Genomic DNA, 13,496 nt, shown 5'->3' with positions numbered 1-13,496 from the left:
TGTTTCCAAGTATACACTTAAGCCAGAGAGTATGCAGCATGTGCAATTATATAGCGGAATGGGACATGTAGCCTTGGCCAATTTGTTACAGTCAACTCATTGTGGAACAACTCACCATGGCAAACTCACCCTCAGGAGCTGGATAAGATTTTGTTCGGCGGAGATAAGAAATTGTTGTTGAAGATCTATCAATTTTTGACATGTCAAGATGTTATAGAAGAGATGGATAAAGGCCCTTTAACAGCATGGGAGAGAGTTTGGCCATGAGATTGAAATGGGTAAATGGCGGGATCTATGGAATAAGACTATTAAACTCACGATATCTACAGCGTTCAAAGAAAATATATATAAGATTGCTTTAGCCAAAATGTTTTCTGGGTTATCCCCACTGTGCTGGAAATGTGGAAGAAGGGATGGCACATTCTACCATGTTTGGTGGTCCTGTATTGAGGCCACAAATCCTGGAGAAAGATACAAAACTGGCTAAGTGAGGTTACCGGGGCAAGTACGGAATGGAAACCCGAGACTTTTTTACTAAGCATAAAACCAGAAAACATGAGTAAATCTATATGGCATTTGAGCCTACATATACTCGTGGCCGCAAGGATAACCTATGCACAATTTTGGAAATCTACTATCATACCATCGGTAGATGACATAATTAAAAAGATTTATGAATGTGTAGAAATGGACAGAATGACAGGCTGGCTGAGAGACAAAGGAGAAACGGAACATTATCTTAGCTGGAACTTATGGTATATGAGGGCAACAAAGAGAACAGCATGGACTTAAAACTGGAAAAGTAAAATAGCGGCTGTTAACAATGGGAACTAAAAGTGAACGTTGGTATTGTAATAGATCTCTGAACTTTGTAACAAGAAGATGCTGGTTAGAAACGAAAAAATAAGGAAGAAAAGAATGTTGGGCTGTGAACGACTGTCACCGGTGGGGGGAGGGTTTGTATGTTTAAAGCTGTATTTGTATGTCTTATTAAAAAGAACATGTATAACCAAATAATTAGAATCACCCTTTACTACTGTGGTGTGTTTTCTCCATACTTTGCTTAACCAAAGAGCAAAATTAATTTATATTTATTTCGCTATAATTTCTTTCTTTCTTTTTCTTGATCAATGCCTATCATAATTTTCTAAATGTATAATATTATAAGCTGGAGGAGTTAATAAAGAATCACTTCACTTGAACAGATAAGCTGGAAAAATGACTTTCTATATTACAGTTAAATTGGAAGTTATCTCTGTTAATATGAGCTGTCAGTCCTGGGGAGTGAAAGAGTAGTTTTAATTAATAATTTAAAATAATCATCCTTAGGCTGTTGGTTTGAGCTCCGAGCTTGGCATCTTGATTTCAAATGTTTCATCACCATTTGAAGAGACTACATCGGTGCGTTTTGGATTCAAAATTGAAAACGTACTAACAATGTCTTCTCTAATGGCGACGAAAGGTTTGGAACCAAATTGGCAAGCTCAGAGATCAAACTAACAGTTTATCAATCAAACCTGGCTGTTAATATTCAAACATTTCAAAAAACATCCTGTTTTTTACACTTGTAATTCTAAGTTCTATTGTTAAATCTATGTCAGCTTTATTAGAATAGAATCAATCTTAGAATAGAATAAAAGAGTTTGAAGGGACCGTGGATGTCTTCTAATCCAACCCCCTGATCAGGCAGGAAATTCAAAACCACTTCTGACAAATAGTTTTCCAATCTCTTCTTTAAAATTTCCAGTGTTGGATCATTTACAATTTCTGGAGGCAAGTTATTTCACTGATTAATTGTTCTAAAAGTCAGGAAATTTCTCCTTAGTCCTAAGTTGCTTCTGTCCTTGATTAGTTTCCACCCATTGCTTCCTGCCTTGCCCTCAGGTGCTTTGGAGTATAGCTTTGCTCCATCTTCTTTGTGGCAGCCCCTGAGATATTGGAACACTGGTATCATGTCACCCCTGGTTCTCTTTTTTTTAAAACTAGAGAAACCCAGTTCCTTAAACCGTTCTTCATACTGTATGTTTTAGAGTCCTCTAATCATCTTTGTTGCTCTTCTTAGTACTCTTTCTAGAGTCTCAACAAATGTTTTACATTGTGGTGACCAAAACTGGATGCAGTATTCCAAGTGTGGCCTTATCAAGGCATTATAAAGTGGTATTAACACTTCACCTGATCTTGATTCTATCTCTCTGTTAATTCTACCTAGAACTATGTTGGCTTTTTTGGCAGCTGCCGCACACTGCTGCCTCACATTTCAGTGATTGTCCACTAAGAGAACTAGGTCCCCACTCACTATTGAGCAAGATGCCACATACAGAATACTGTATCTGTGCATTTTGTTTTCCTTGCCTAAATGCAGAACCTTACTTTTTGCACCTTTCAATTTCATTTTGTTAGATAGCATCCAATGTTCAAGTCTGTCAAGTTCCTTCCGTCTCTTAAGCCTATCTTCGAGTGTGTTGGCTATTCCTGCTACCTTGGTGTCATTGGCAAATTTGATGAGTTGCCCATCTATCCCCTTGTCCAAATCATTGATGCAGTTGTTGAAGAGTAGTGGGCCTAAAACAAAGTCCTGGGGTACCCCACTACATACCTCCCCCCATGTAGATGCGGTTCCATTGAGGACTACATGTTTAGTGCAGTTGGTCAGCCAGTTAGGAATCCATATGGTGGATTATCATCTACTCTTATCTACTTCTATTTTTATCTACTTATATTTCTGTTTCCATATTTCTACACAAATATACGTATATATATAGTGATTTCATTTATTTTGTCCATCACTTCCTCTCTCAGAAGGCCCTCAATTTTTTTATAGTTGTGATGTAAAAAATCTCTATCAGGTACTTGTTTCCCTATCATTATGAAATTAGTCTATTTGTATCTTTAAATCCTATGTGACTCCAAGGCAAATTAATAACCTGACCATAACAGCATTGTTAATTTTTTCCAGGACATTCAAGCTAGAAATCCTTAGAAATCTGTGACTATAAAGAGTGGTAGATGTTACTCTCTATCACTGCCTGAAAAACCGCTGATGAGGTCATGTCAGGCTGTTCTACTTGGGCACATTCAAGAATCATGTTGCAGACAGGGACATTTGTTTACCAAAAGAAGACTTCTATGGATGATGGTAGCATTGATGGTATCACTGTTGACAGTAATGCCTCAAGTGGCATGCCAGGATCCTAATGTTCAATGTGAACATTATGAGCCTGCAACATTATGTTACACATACCATCAGCTTGGAGAAGTTAGCATTGGTAGCATCATTTCTGTGTTCTTGTGATTTTCTGATCCCACTGATTTCAGTCGACATCCTTCTGAGGAGATTCAAGATGGACTTATGTATATTCCTAATTGATTGATTTTTCCAGCTCTGAGTCCAATTCTTTAATTATATGATGCTCAAGATTTTTTACTCTAAGCTATAATAACAAAACCCAGAAATGCCATTTTCTCAAACATAGGATACCTTGATTTATTTTCAATGTATATTTTAATTGCCACATGAAAGCAGATTATAAATCCATTATGACAAACTATATCTAATTCATTCTAGGTCGAGTATATAAATTTCTGTGCATGATGCATACAACTAAATCTGAGGGAACTGCATTACCTATGATTAATATTTAAATTGATATAATTCTAGTGAAAATTGAGTTTCTTTCAACGATATAGGTCTGGAAGATTGGACATGCCATCACCTGAAGCAGACTCTTTTCAATGTGTTATGTAATTCTTGTTTAAGAATATTTTATCAAAACTACCAGCACATTCTGGCTTTAGTGTTTGCCATCAAGGAGATCAATGAAAATCTTCAGATCCTGCCCAATGTCACGCTGGGCTTTCACATCTCCAATAGCAATTTTAGTCCAGGTTGGACTTATCTCGCTTCCATGGGGCTTCCCTTCACCCAGGGCAGATCCTAACTACAAATGTGGGGTCTCCAACAATGTTCCCTCTAATTTTTTTTCAGTGTGAGCAGAAAAGTATAGTGTTTGAGCGGCACATTTTTATGCCTGAGAAGCACCTGAATTTTTTTCACAGGTGTCACCTAAGACAACAACAAAATCAGTATTATTTGAAACTCAAAGTTATGTTTATTCAAGGTACCCGCTTAATTAAAAATGTTATATAGTATCACTTAACAACACTCCTGCTTAGCAACCAATATGTTGGGTCAGAAACTCTGGCATTTGAAGCATGTAAGTCTTAAAGCTGTCAAGTTACAAGACCCTTGCACCCCTAACCCTTTAGAAAAAAAAACCCAGGGTCTTCAAACCTGACAGCTTGAAGACTTGTGGACTTCAACTCCCAGAATTCCTCCTCCAGACATGTTGGCTCAGGAACTCTGGCATTGAAGCATGCAAGTCTTAAAGCTGTCAAGTTGCAAGACCCTTGCACCCCTAACCCTTTAGAGAGAAAAAAACAAAGGTCTTCAAACCTGACAGCTTGAAGACTTGTGGACTTCAACTCCCAGAATTCCTCCTCCAGTCATGTTGCGGTGACGTCATCTGCATGGATCTGCTCTATCTTTGGGTTTTTTCACAGGGGGCAGGGCTGCCGCTGAAGATGCCAATGACGAGCCCTTGCTGCCACCAGAATAACAGCTGCCATCTCCTCCTCCTCCTCCTCCAACAGCACCACCACATTTGGAGTGAAGCCGCCAAAGCTCCCGCTGGCGCCCCCCTCCACTCGGAGCACCTGAGCTGGGCACCGCGTTACCCCTGCTGCCTTCTCCTCCGCTGCCATGCTTTTGATAAGCCATGAGGCCTTTTTCCCCTGCTCCTGCCCCCTCCGCCGCCTTCCTACTGGCTCCCGGGGCCTCATGGCTCCTCAAAAGCACAGCAGAGGAGGAGGGGGCAGGGGTAACATGGGGCTCAGCTCAGGTGCTCTGAACAGAGGGGGAGGCGCCACTGCCATGGGCGGGGGCGCCAACGGGAGCTTTGGCGGCTTCACCTCTGCTGCAGCGTCAGGCAGCAAATGTGGTGGTGCTGTTAGAGGAGGAGGAGGTGGCAGCAGATATTCCAGTAGCGGCAGGGGCTTTGGGGGTTTATTTTAGCTGCAGTGCTGGGCGCAAGCAGCTAGGATTGGCCGCCCACAAAGGACTTCCCCGGGCTTGCTTTCCTGAACTCAGTCGGCCCGCGCTCATCAAAACAAGTACGGGGAGGTCCTTTGCGGGTGGCCAGTTCTAGCCGTCTGCAAAGGACCTCCCCAGCCTCCGGCGCCTGTGATAGTAGAAATCACTATGCGGCAGTTGGAAACTGCTACGCGGTGTTTTCTTGCCACTTGCGCGGCCGCGCAGCCGCGCACCTTAGGGAACAGTGGTCTCCAAAAATCTGGCTGCTGTCCTTGTGGGCCCTGACATCTGTCTCCATGGTGCAACTATTCTGAGCATCTACAAAGTTCCTCTGGTAAAAGTGAAGACTGACTAGGATATATCATCCTTGCAGACAGCTGGTCATTTGCATTCTTTTAGTGAGGTGTTAAGGTCATCTGGAGATTAATCTGTGCCCATCAGGGTCACCTGAGTGGTTCAAATGGGTAGGTACTTTTTGGGAAACAAAGTTGTCTGCTAGGTTTGTAAGGAACCTATTGGATCTTCCACTTGATGCAGATTTTGTTTCCCAGTTGATGTCGGGGTAGTTAAAATCCCCCATTACTATTGTTATATGCTTCCTACATACCTTAGTTAGGTGACTAGCAAGAAGTTCATCTACTTCCTCTGCTTGGTTGGGTATATAGTACAGACATATGGCAATGTCATTTCCCTCCCCCCTTGATTATTGACCCAATTGCATTCAAGATAGTTTTCATCATTGTTGTGCTCTATTTCTGTAGAGGTGAAGCTATTTCTTATATACAGTGGAACTCCACCTCAACTTTTTTTTTTGAAATTTTTTTTATTAGTTTTACAAATTTTTAAGGAAAAGGGTGATGGGTATGGTTACAAATTTTGAGAGCTACATCATGCAGGAAATGGTATTCTCCCCAATTCTCATAACATTTACATAATGCCAAACAAGATGTTATTGCTTAGCTAGATTTTGACAGCTTATTTTTACATTATATCTTTCAATAGTTTCAATCATTTATTTTGTATCAAAAAAAAAGATTCCTTATATCAGCAATTGCCCTATTTTTCTAACTTACTTCTGTGATCTGATTTTTCTCATTGTTGCCTCCCCCCCCCCCCCCTGCCTGTCAGCAAAACCTCGGCACCTCCCATATCTTGTGTGGTGTCATCCGCTTTATCTAGGAGTGCTTTGTTTTTTTTTCCATGAAGGCCTCCGCCTCCATAGTTGTATAAATTCTAACTCTACTGCCCTCCCAGAATATCAGCATACCTTCTGGCAGAAGCCACCGGAACCAGAATCCTTTATCAAATAATTGTTTTGCTAATAGTGCATATTTTTTTCTTTTATCTCTTACTTTCTTTGGGATTTGTTTCAGGATGGCTATCTCTCTGTGCTTGTATTTTAACGTTTGCCCCCTTTGTGCCCCCAGAATCTCATCTCTTGTAGCCTTTCTAAGAAATTTAATGTAAACCTCTCTTGGAACATTGTGTGTCTCTGTCGTAAACAGGAATGGGACCACGTGTGCAGGAGGCTCCTCTAGCCTCAGCCTCCCTCCTGCTCACGTCACATTCCCCTCATACCGTGTGAAGGGAAACTGTACTTAGTTGTATTGGTTATATAATTGTAATTTGTCTTGGTTGATTGCATTTATTTTCATATATCAAAAATATTACTATTTGTATTTTTTGATAGGCACCACCTTGTTCTTTATGTAATGATCCTTGTCTGGCAGGATACAGCAAGGTCAAGAAAGAAGAGAAGTCATTTTGCTGCTATGATTGCCTTCCATGTCCAGAGGGGAAAATATCAAATGAGAAGTGTAGGGAGATTCAAGATATAATGGGGAAAAGGTTATAGGACCTATTATTGTTGCAACAATTGCCACCTCAAATGGCAATGTGAACTAAAAGTGAATGTGGGTATTGTAATAGATCCCTGAACTTTGTAAAAAGAAGATGCAAAAAAAATGAAAGCCCTCTGAGAGATGAAGTAATGGAAAAAATAAATGAAATCACTATATATCTCAGTGTAGAAATATGGAAACAAAAATAGAAGGAGATAATAATAAAAGTAGATAAGAGTAGATGATAATCCAGCAGTTGCTTTTGTAACTAGTTGACCAACCATGTTCAACATGTGGTCCTCAATGTAACTGCATCTACATGGAGAGAAGAATGCAGTGGGGTACCCCAAGGCTCTGTTTAAGCCCCAGTACTCTTTAACATCTTCATCAAACATTTGGATAATGGGATAGATGGGGAACTCTTCAAATTCGCAGATGATGGCAAGCTAGCATGGGGCTTCCCTTGGGACGCGCTCGAAGACTGCAGCTAGTCCAGAACGCAGCCGCGCGGGCTATTTTGGGGAGTACTAGGTACTCCCACGTAACACCACTCCTGCGCGAGCTGCACTGGCTGCCTGTAGTCTTTCGAGTGCGTTTCAAGGTGTTAATCACCATCTTTAAAGAGCTCCATGGCTCAGGACCTAGGTACATGTGGGATCGCATCCTACCACACACTTCCCTGCGACCGATTCGCTCTCACAGGGAGGGGCTCCTCCGGGTGCCGTCCACTAAGCAATGCCAACGGGTGGCACCTAGGAGTAGAGCCTTCTCTGTGATGGGCCCAACCCTCTGGAATGACCTCCCCCCCGATATCAGAACGACCACCGACTTTCTCTCCTTTCGACAAAAACTGAAGACTCACCTGTTCCGTTTAGCCGGCCTGGACCATTCATAATCTTATTATACCTCCTGGCAGATATATTTTAACTGGGTAATTTTAATTGGGTATTTTTTAGGATTGTTGATATACTGTTTTTATCTACTTTATGTATGTTTGTATTCCATTTTATCTGTTTTATTTGACTGTACACCGCCCCGAGTCCCTTTGGGGAGAGGGGGCGGTATAAAAATTGAAATAAAGGTAAAGGTAAGGTAGCAAGAATAGCCAACACTGCAGAATATAGACTTGAGAACCAGAAGGATCCTGACACACTTGAACATTGGATAATATCTAGGAAAATGAAATTCAATGGTGAAAGAAGTATGGTTTTACATTTAGGCAAACCCTGCCCACCAAAAATGCATAAGTACACTGTTTGTAGTACCTTGCTCAATAGTGGTGACTGTGAGAGGGATCTTGGTCTCCTAGTGGACAATGACTTAAATATGAGGCAGCTGTGATCAGTAGCTGCCAAAAAAGCCAACACAGTTCTAGGCTGCATAAACAGAGGGATGGAATCAAGATCACATGAAGTGTCAATATTACTTTATAAAGCTTGATAAGGCTACACTTGGAATACTAATCCAGTTTTGGTTGCCAGGATGTAAAAAATAGGTTGAGACTCTAGAAAGAGTGCAGAGAAGAGCAATAAAGATGATTAGGGGACTGGAGGGTAAAATATATGAAGAACAGTTGCAGGAACTGGGTATGTCTAGTTTAATGAAAAGTAGGACTAGGAGAGACCTGATAGCAGTGTTCCGATATCTCAGGGTCTGCTACAACGAAGAGGGAGTCAACCTATTCTCCAAGGCACCTGAGTGTAGAACAAGAAGCAATGGGTGGGAACTAATTAAGGAGAGAAGCAACTTGCCTCCAGAAGTTGTGAATGCTCCAACACTGGAGGTTTTTTAAAGAAGAGATTGAATAACCATTTGTCTGAAGTGGCATAGGGTTTCCTGCCTATGCAGGGGGTTGAACTAGAAGACCTCCAATGTCATTTCCAACTCTTTTATTCTATTCTAAGATTGATTCTATTCTAATAAAACTGACACAGATTTAAGAATAGAACTAAGAATTACAAGGGTCGAAGACAGGATGTTTATTGAAATGCGTTTGAATATTGATAGCCAGGTTTGATTGATAAACTGTTGGTTTGATCTCTGAGCTTGGCAATTTGGTTGCAAACATGTCCTCACCATTAGAGGAGACATTGTTAGTGCATTTTCAATTTTCAATTAAAAACCCACCAATGTGGTCTCCTTGAATGGTGATGAAACATTTGCAAATTGCCAAGCTCAGAGCTCAAACCAACAGCCTAAGGATGATTATTTTTTATTTTTAAAAAAATAATTTTTATTGAACTTATTTAAACATTAAGAACAAGACACAAATTTCCACTCATTACAGCATTTCCATATCAGTATCATTAATATAGTTCATATTTACATAAGCTCTATTTCTAAATTCCCTCATGTAATCTACATTATATAGTCACTTAGAATATAATATTTACAAATATATGCAGTTATCATATTTGTTGTAGCTAATACTTCATTCTTACACAGTATTTTTGTGTCCATTGTCCAACCATTTATGCCCTCTAACTCACACTTTATAATACTCTGATTCATCTCTATCCTTCATTTCTTGTTGTGATTAGTATATGTAATATTATATATTGATATTTTTTGCACATTTTTTTACCTAATATGCCCAATAAGAAGAGTTCAATTTTATCTTTTGTTCTGTAATTTGTTCCAATTCTTTATTTTAAGCCAATACTTTCTAGGTTTGATACAGGTCCACCAAATATGGTAGAAGTTTCCTTGTTTGTAGCTGTATCTACAACATTCAGGTGAACAATTTGGAAACATTTTCACCAATCCCGCTGAAGGGAAATGCCAACAGTAAAACATTTTATAAAAGTCTTCCTTGTAGGCTGTTGAAATCATCAATTTGTAATTTTCTCCCATAATTTATCCCAGTGGTCTAATTCAATGCTATAGCCAAAGTTTCTAGCCCAACTTATCATTATCTCCGTCACTGTTTCGTTTTCCATTTTACGTATAGCTTAGAAATTAAATGTATGCTTTGGTAATCATTTCCCCCCAGTCCCTTGCAATATCTTGTCCAATTTCATTTGTTTTCCATAAATGCCACGCTGTTGTACATATATTTTATATGTTGTCTTAATTTGGAGACAGAGCCACCACCTTATCTCTATTCCTTGCTTTTTAACTCCTGCCCAGATTTTACTTCTCCTTGATTATTTTTAATTATTAATTTAATTTAAATCTTTAATTAAAAACTACTCTTTCATCCTCCAGATCTGACAGCTCATATTAACAGAGATAACTTCCAATTTAACGGTAATATATACATAGAAAGTCATTCTTCAAGCTTATCTGTTGAAGTGAAGTAACTCTTCAGTAACTCTTCCAGCTTATATTATTATATGTTTAGAAAATAAGAAAATTATGATAGGCATTGATCAAGAAAAAGAAAGAAATTATAGCCAAATACATATAAATTAATTTAGCTAGTTGGTTAACCAATTTACTTAGGAAACATACCAAAGTAATAAAGAGTGACTTTAATTACTTGACATCAACTTGGAAACATCAAGTGAGAGATCAACACATTCTGGACTGACTAACTGACAACTTTATCATCCAAAAGGTAGAGGAGGGAATAGAGGGGCTGCCTTAAAGGACCTAATGAGCCACAGTGGCACAATGGTTAGAGTGTAGTACTGCAGGGTACTTCTCCTGACTGCTGGCTGCTGGTTACCTGAAATTTGGCAGTTTAAATCTCACCAGGCTTAAGGTTCACTGAGACTTCCATCCTTCCAAGGTGGGTAAAACGATGACCGAAAATTGTTGGGAACAATATGCTGACTCTGTAAACCCCTTAGAAAGGGCTATAAATCACTGTAAAATGGTATATTATTCTAAGAGCTATTTCTATTGCTATTGCTAATTCTTACTAACAGAGAAAAAGGTGGTGGTAGAATGGGATAAAATTACCAGAACTTTGGGTGAATGTGGCCATGTCTTATTGGAATTGAATATAATGCAAACACAAGCAACACGACATAAACCATTTTCTCAGACTTTAATCCAATGGAAACAAAAAAAAAAATCTAAGGTACCATGCAATAAATAAATGTAAAAAAATTAACATCTGGGAAAAAACTCCATTGTTCACATCTTTGAAGAAGATAAAAAGGTCAGAGCAATCAAAACCATACAGAGGAAGCTTTTTTCATAAGGTAGACACTGAAACATAGAAGTCCTATGTAAGGGGTCTAGGATTACTTGTTGCAGTCAACTTGCTTTTGCCAATTCACCACAAGCAACTTGCCCCAGACAACTGACCATGGGAAAATTCCCAGATGGACAAGTATTACACTAATATTGAAGAAATAGTGGAATAGAATCATTAAAGAAAGGAGGAACAAAATGTAATGTGAATAATAAAAATTAAAATATTTTAAAATTATTTTAAATATGTAAATTGAATAGTTGATTTGGCCCCTGGTGAACTGTCCTTTGATGAGTTGGCCATGGTGAGTTGTCCCACAATGAGTTGACTGTAATAGATTGGCCAAGGCTAAATGTCCCATTCCGCTATGTAATTGCACATACTGTATACTCTCTGGCTTAAATGTATACTTGGAAACATTATCATCCACATATGTAAAAAAGGTGATTTATGATTTTCTTTTCATTAACTAATGCTTATCGTTCAGTTCAGGTCTAATTACAATTATAAAACACTTGGGAAAAAAGATACACACTAATAATCCAGCACTGGAGGAGATCATGTAGAAGATCTCCACAACCAACATGTATTTTCCCCTTGTGCTTAAGTAAGTTGGAACAAAGCAAAGCCAAACACTGCAAAACACCAACATGCTGAAGGTGATGAATTTGGCTTCATTGAAACTATCAGGTAACTTCCTACCTAGAAAAGATAGGCTTAAGAGACAGAAGGATCTTGACAGACTTGAACATTGGACGCTATCTAACAAAATGAAATTCAAAGGTGAAAAAAGTAAGTTTCTGCATTTAGGCAAGAGAAACAAAATGCACAGATACAATATACCGTATGTGGTATCTTGCTCAAAAGTGAGTGGGTACCTTGTTCTCTTAGTGAACAATCACTCAAATGTGAGGCAGCAGTGTGCGGCAGCTGCCAAAAAAGCCAACATAGTTCTAGGTAGAATTAACAGAGAGATAGAATCAAGATCAGGTGAAGTGTTAATACCACTATATAATGGTTTGATAAGGCCATACCTGGAATACTGCATCCAGTTTTGGTCACCACAATGTAAAAAATTTGTTGAGACTCTCGAAAGAGTACAGAGAAGAGCAATAAAGATGATTAGAGGAGTCTAAAACATACAGTATGAAAAACAGTTGAAGGAACTGGGTATGTCTAGTTTAATGGGGGGAAAAAGGACCAGGGGTGACATGATACCAGTGTTCCAATATCTCAGGGGCTGCCACAAAGAAGAGGGAGCAAAGCTATTCTCCAAAGCACAGAGGGCAAGGCAGGGAGCAATGGGTGGAAACTAATCAAGGACAGAAGCAACTTAGAACTTGGGAGAATTTTCCTGACATTTAGAAAAATTAATCAGTGGAATAACTTGCCTCCAGAAATTGTAAATGATCCAACACCGGAATTTTTAAAGAAGAGATTGGAAAACCATTTGTCAGAAGTGGTTTAGGATTCCCTGTCTGATTATGGGGTTGGATTAGAAGACCTCCAAAGTCCCATCCAACTCTTTTATTCTATTCTAATATTGATTCTGTTCTAATAAAACTGACACAGATTTAAGAATAGAATTAAGAATTACAAGGGTACAAGACAGGATGTTTTTTGAAATGTGTTTGAATATTAATAGCCCTGACTATTGGTTAGGCTATTGCTTTGACCTCTAAACTTGGCAATTTGGTTCCAAACATTTCATCACCATTAGAGGAGACATCGTTAGTGCCTTTTCAATTTTGAATTCAAAACGCACTGATGTAGTCTCTTCAAATGGTGATGAAACATTTGCAATCATGATGCCAAGCTCGGAGCTCAAACCTACAGCGTAAGGATGATTATTTTTAATTATTAATTAAAACTACTCTTTCACTCCCCAGGCCTGACAGCTCTTATCAACAGAGATAACTTCCAATTTAACTGTAATATAGAAAGTCATCTTTCCAGCTTATCTGTAGAAGTGAAGTGATTCTTTATTAACTCCTCCAGCTTATAATATTATACATTTAGAAAATTATGATAGGTATTGATCAAGAAAAAGAAAGAAAGAAATTATAGCCAAAAAAATATAAATTAATTTTGCTCTTTGGTTAAGCAAAGTATGTTGGAAACACACCACAGTAGTAAAGGGTGATTTTAATTATTTGTTTGTACATTTTCTTTTTAATAAGACATACAAATACAGCTTTAAAGATACAACTCCCCCCCCCCCCCGGGTGACAGTCTTTCACAGCCCAACATTCTTTTCTTCCTTATTATTTAGTTTCTAACCAGCATCTTCTTGTTACAAAGTTCAGGGATCTATTACAATACCCACGTTCACTTTTAGTTCCCATTGTCAATAGCTACTATTTAACTTCTCCAGTTTTAAGTCCCTGCTGTTCACTTTGTCGCCCATATATACCATAAGTTC

This window comes from Natrix helvetica, assembly GCF_964273705.1.
Source record: "Natrix helvetica genome assembly, chromosome: Z".
Lineage (NCBI taxonomy): Eukaryota > Metazoa > Chordata > Lepidosauria > Squamata > Natricidae > Natrix > Natrix helvetica.
The sequence above is the reverse complement of the archived record's forward strand: the minus strand, read 5'-3'. Positions refer to the sequence as shown.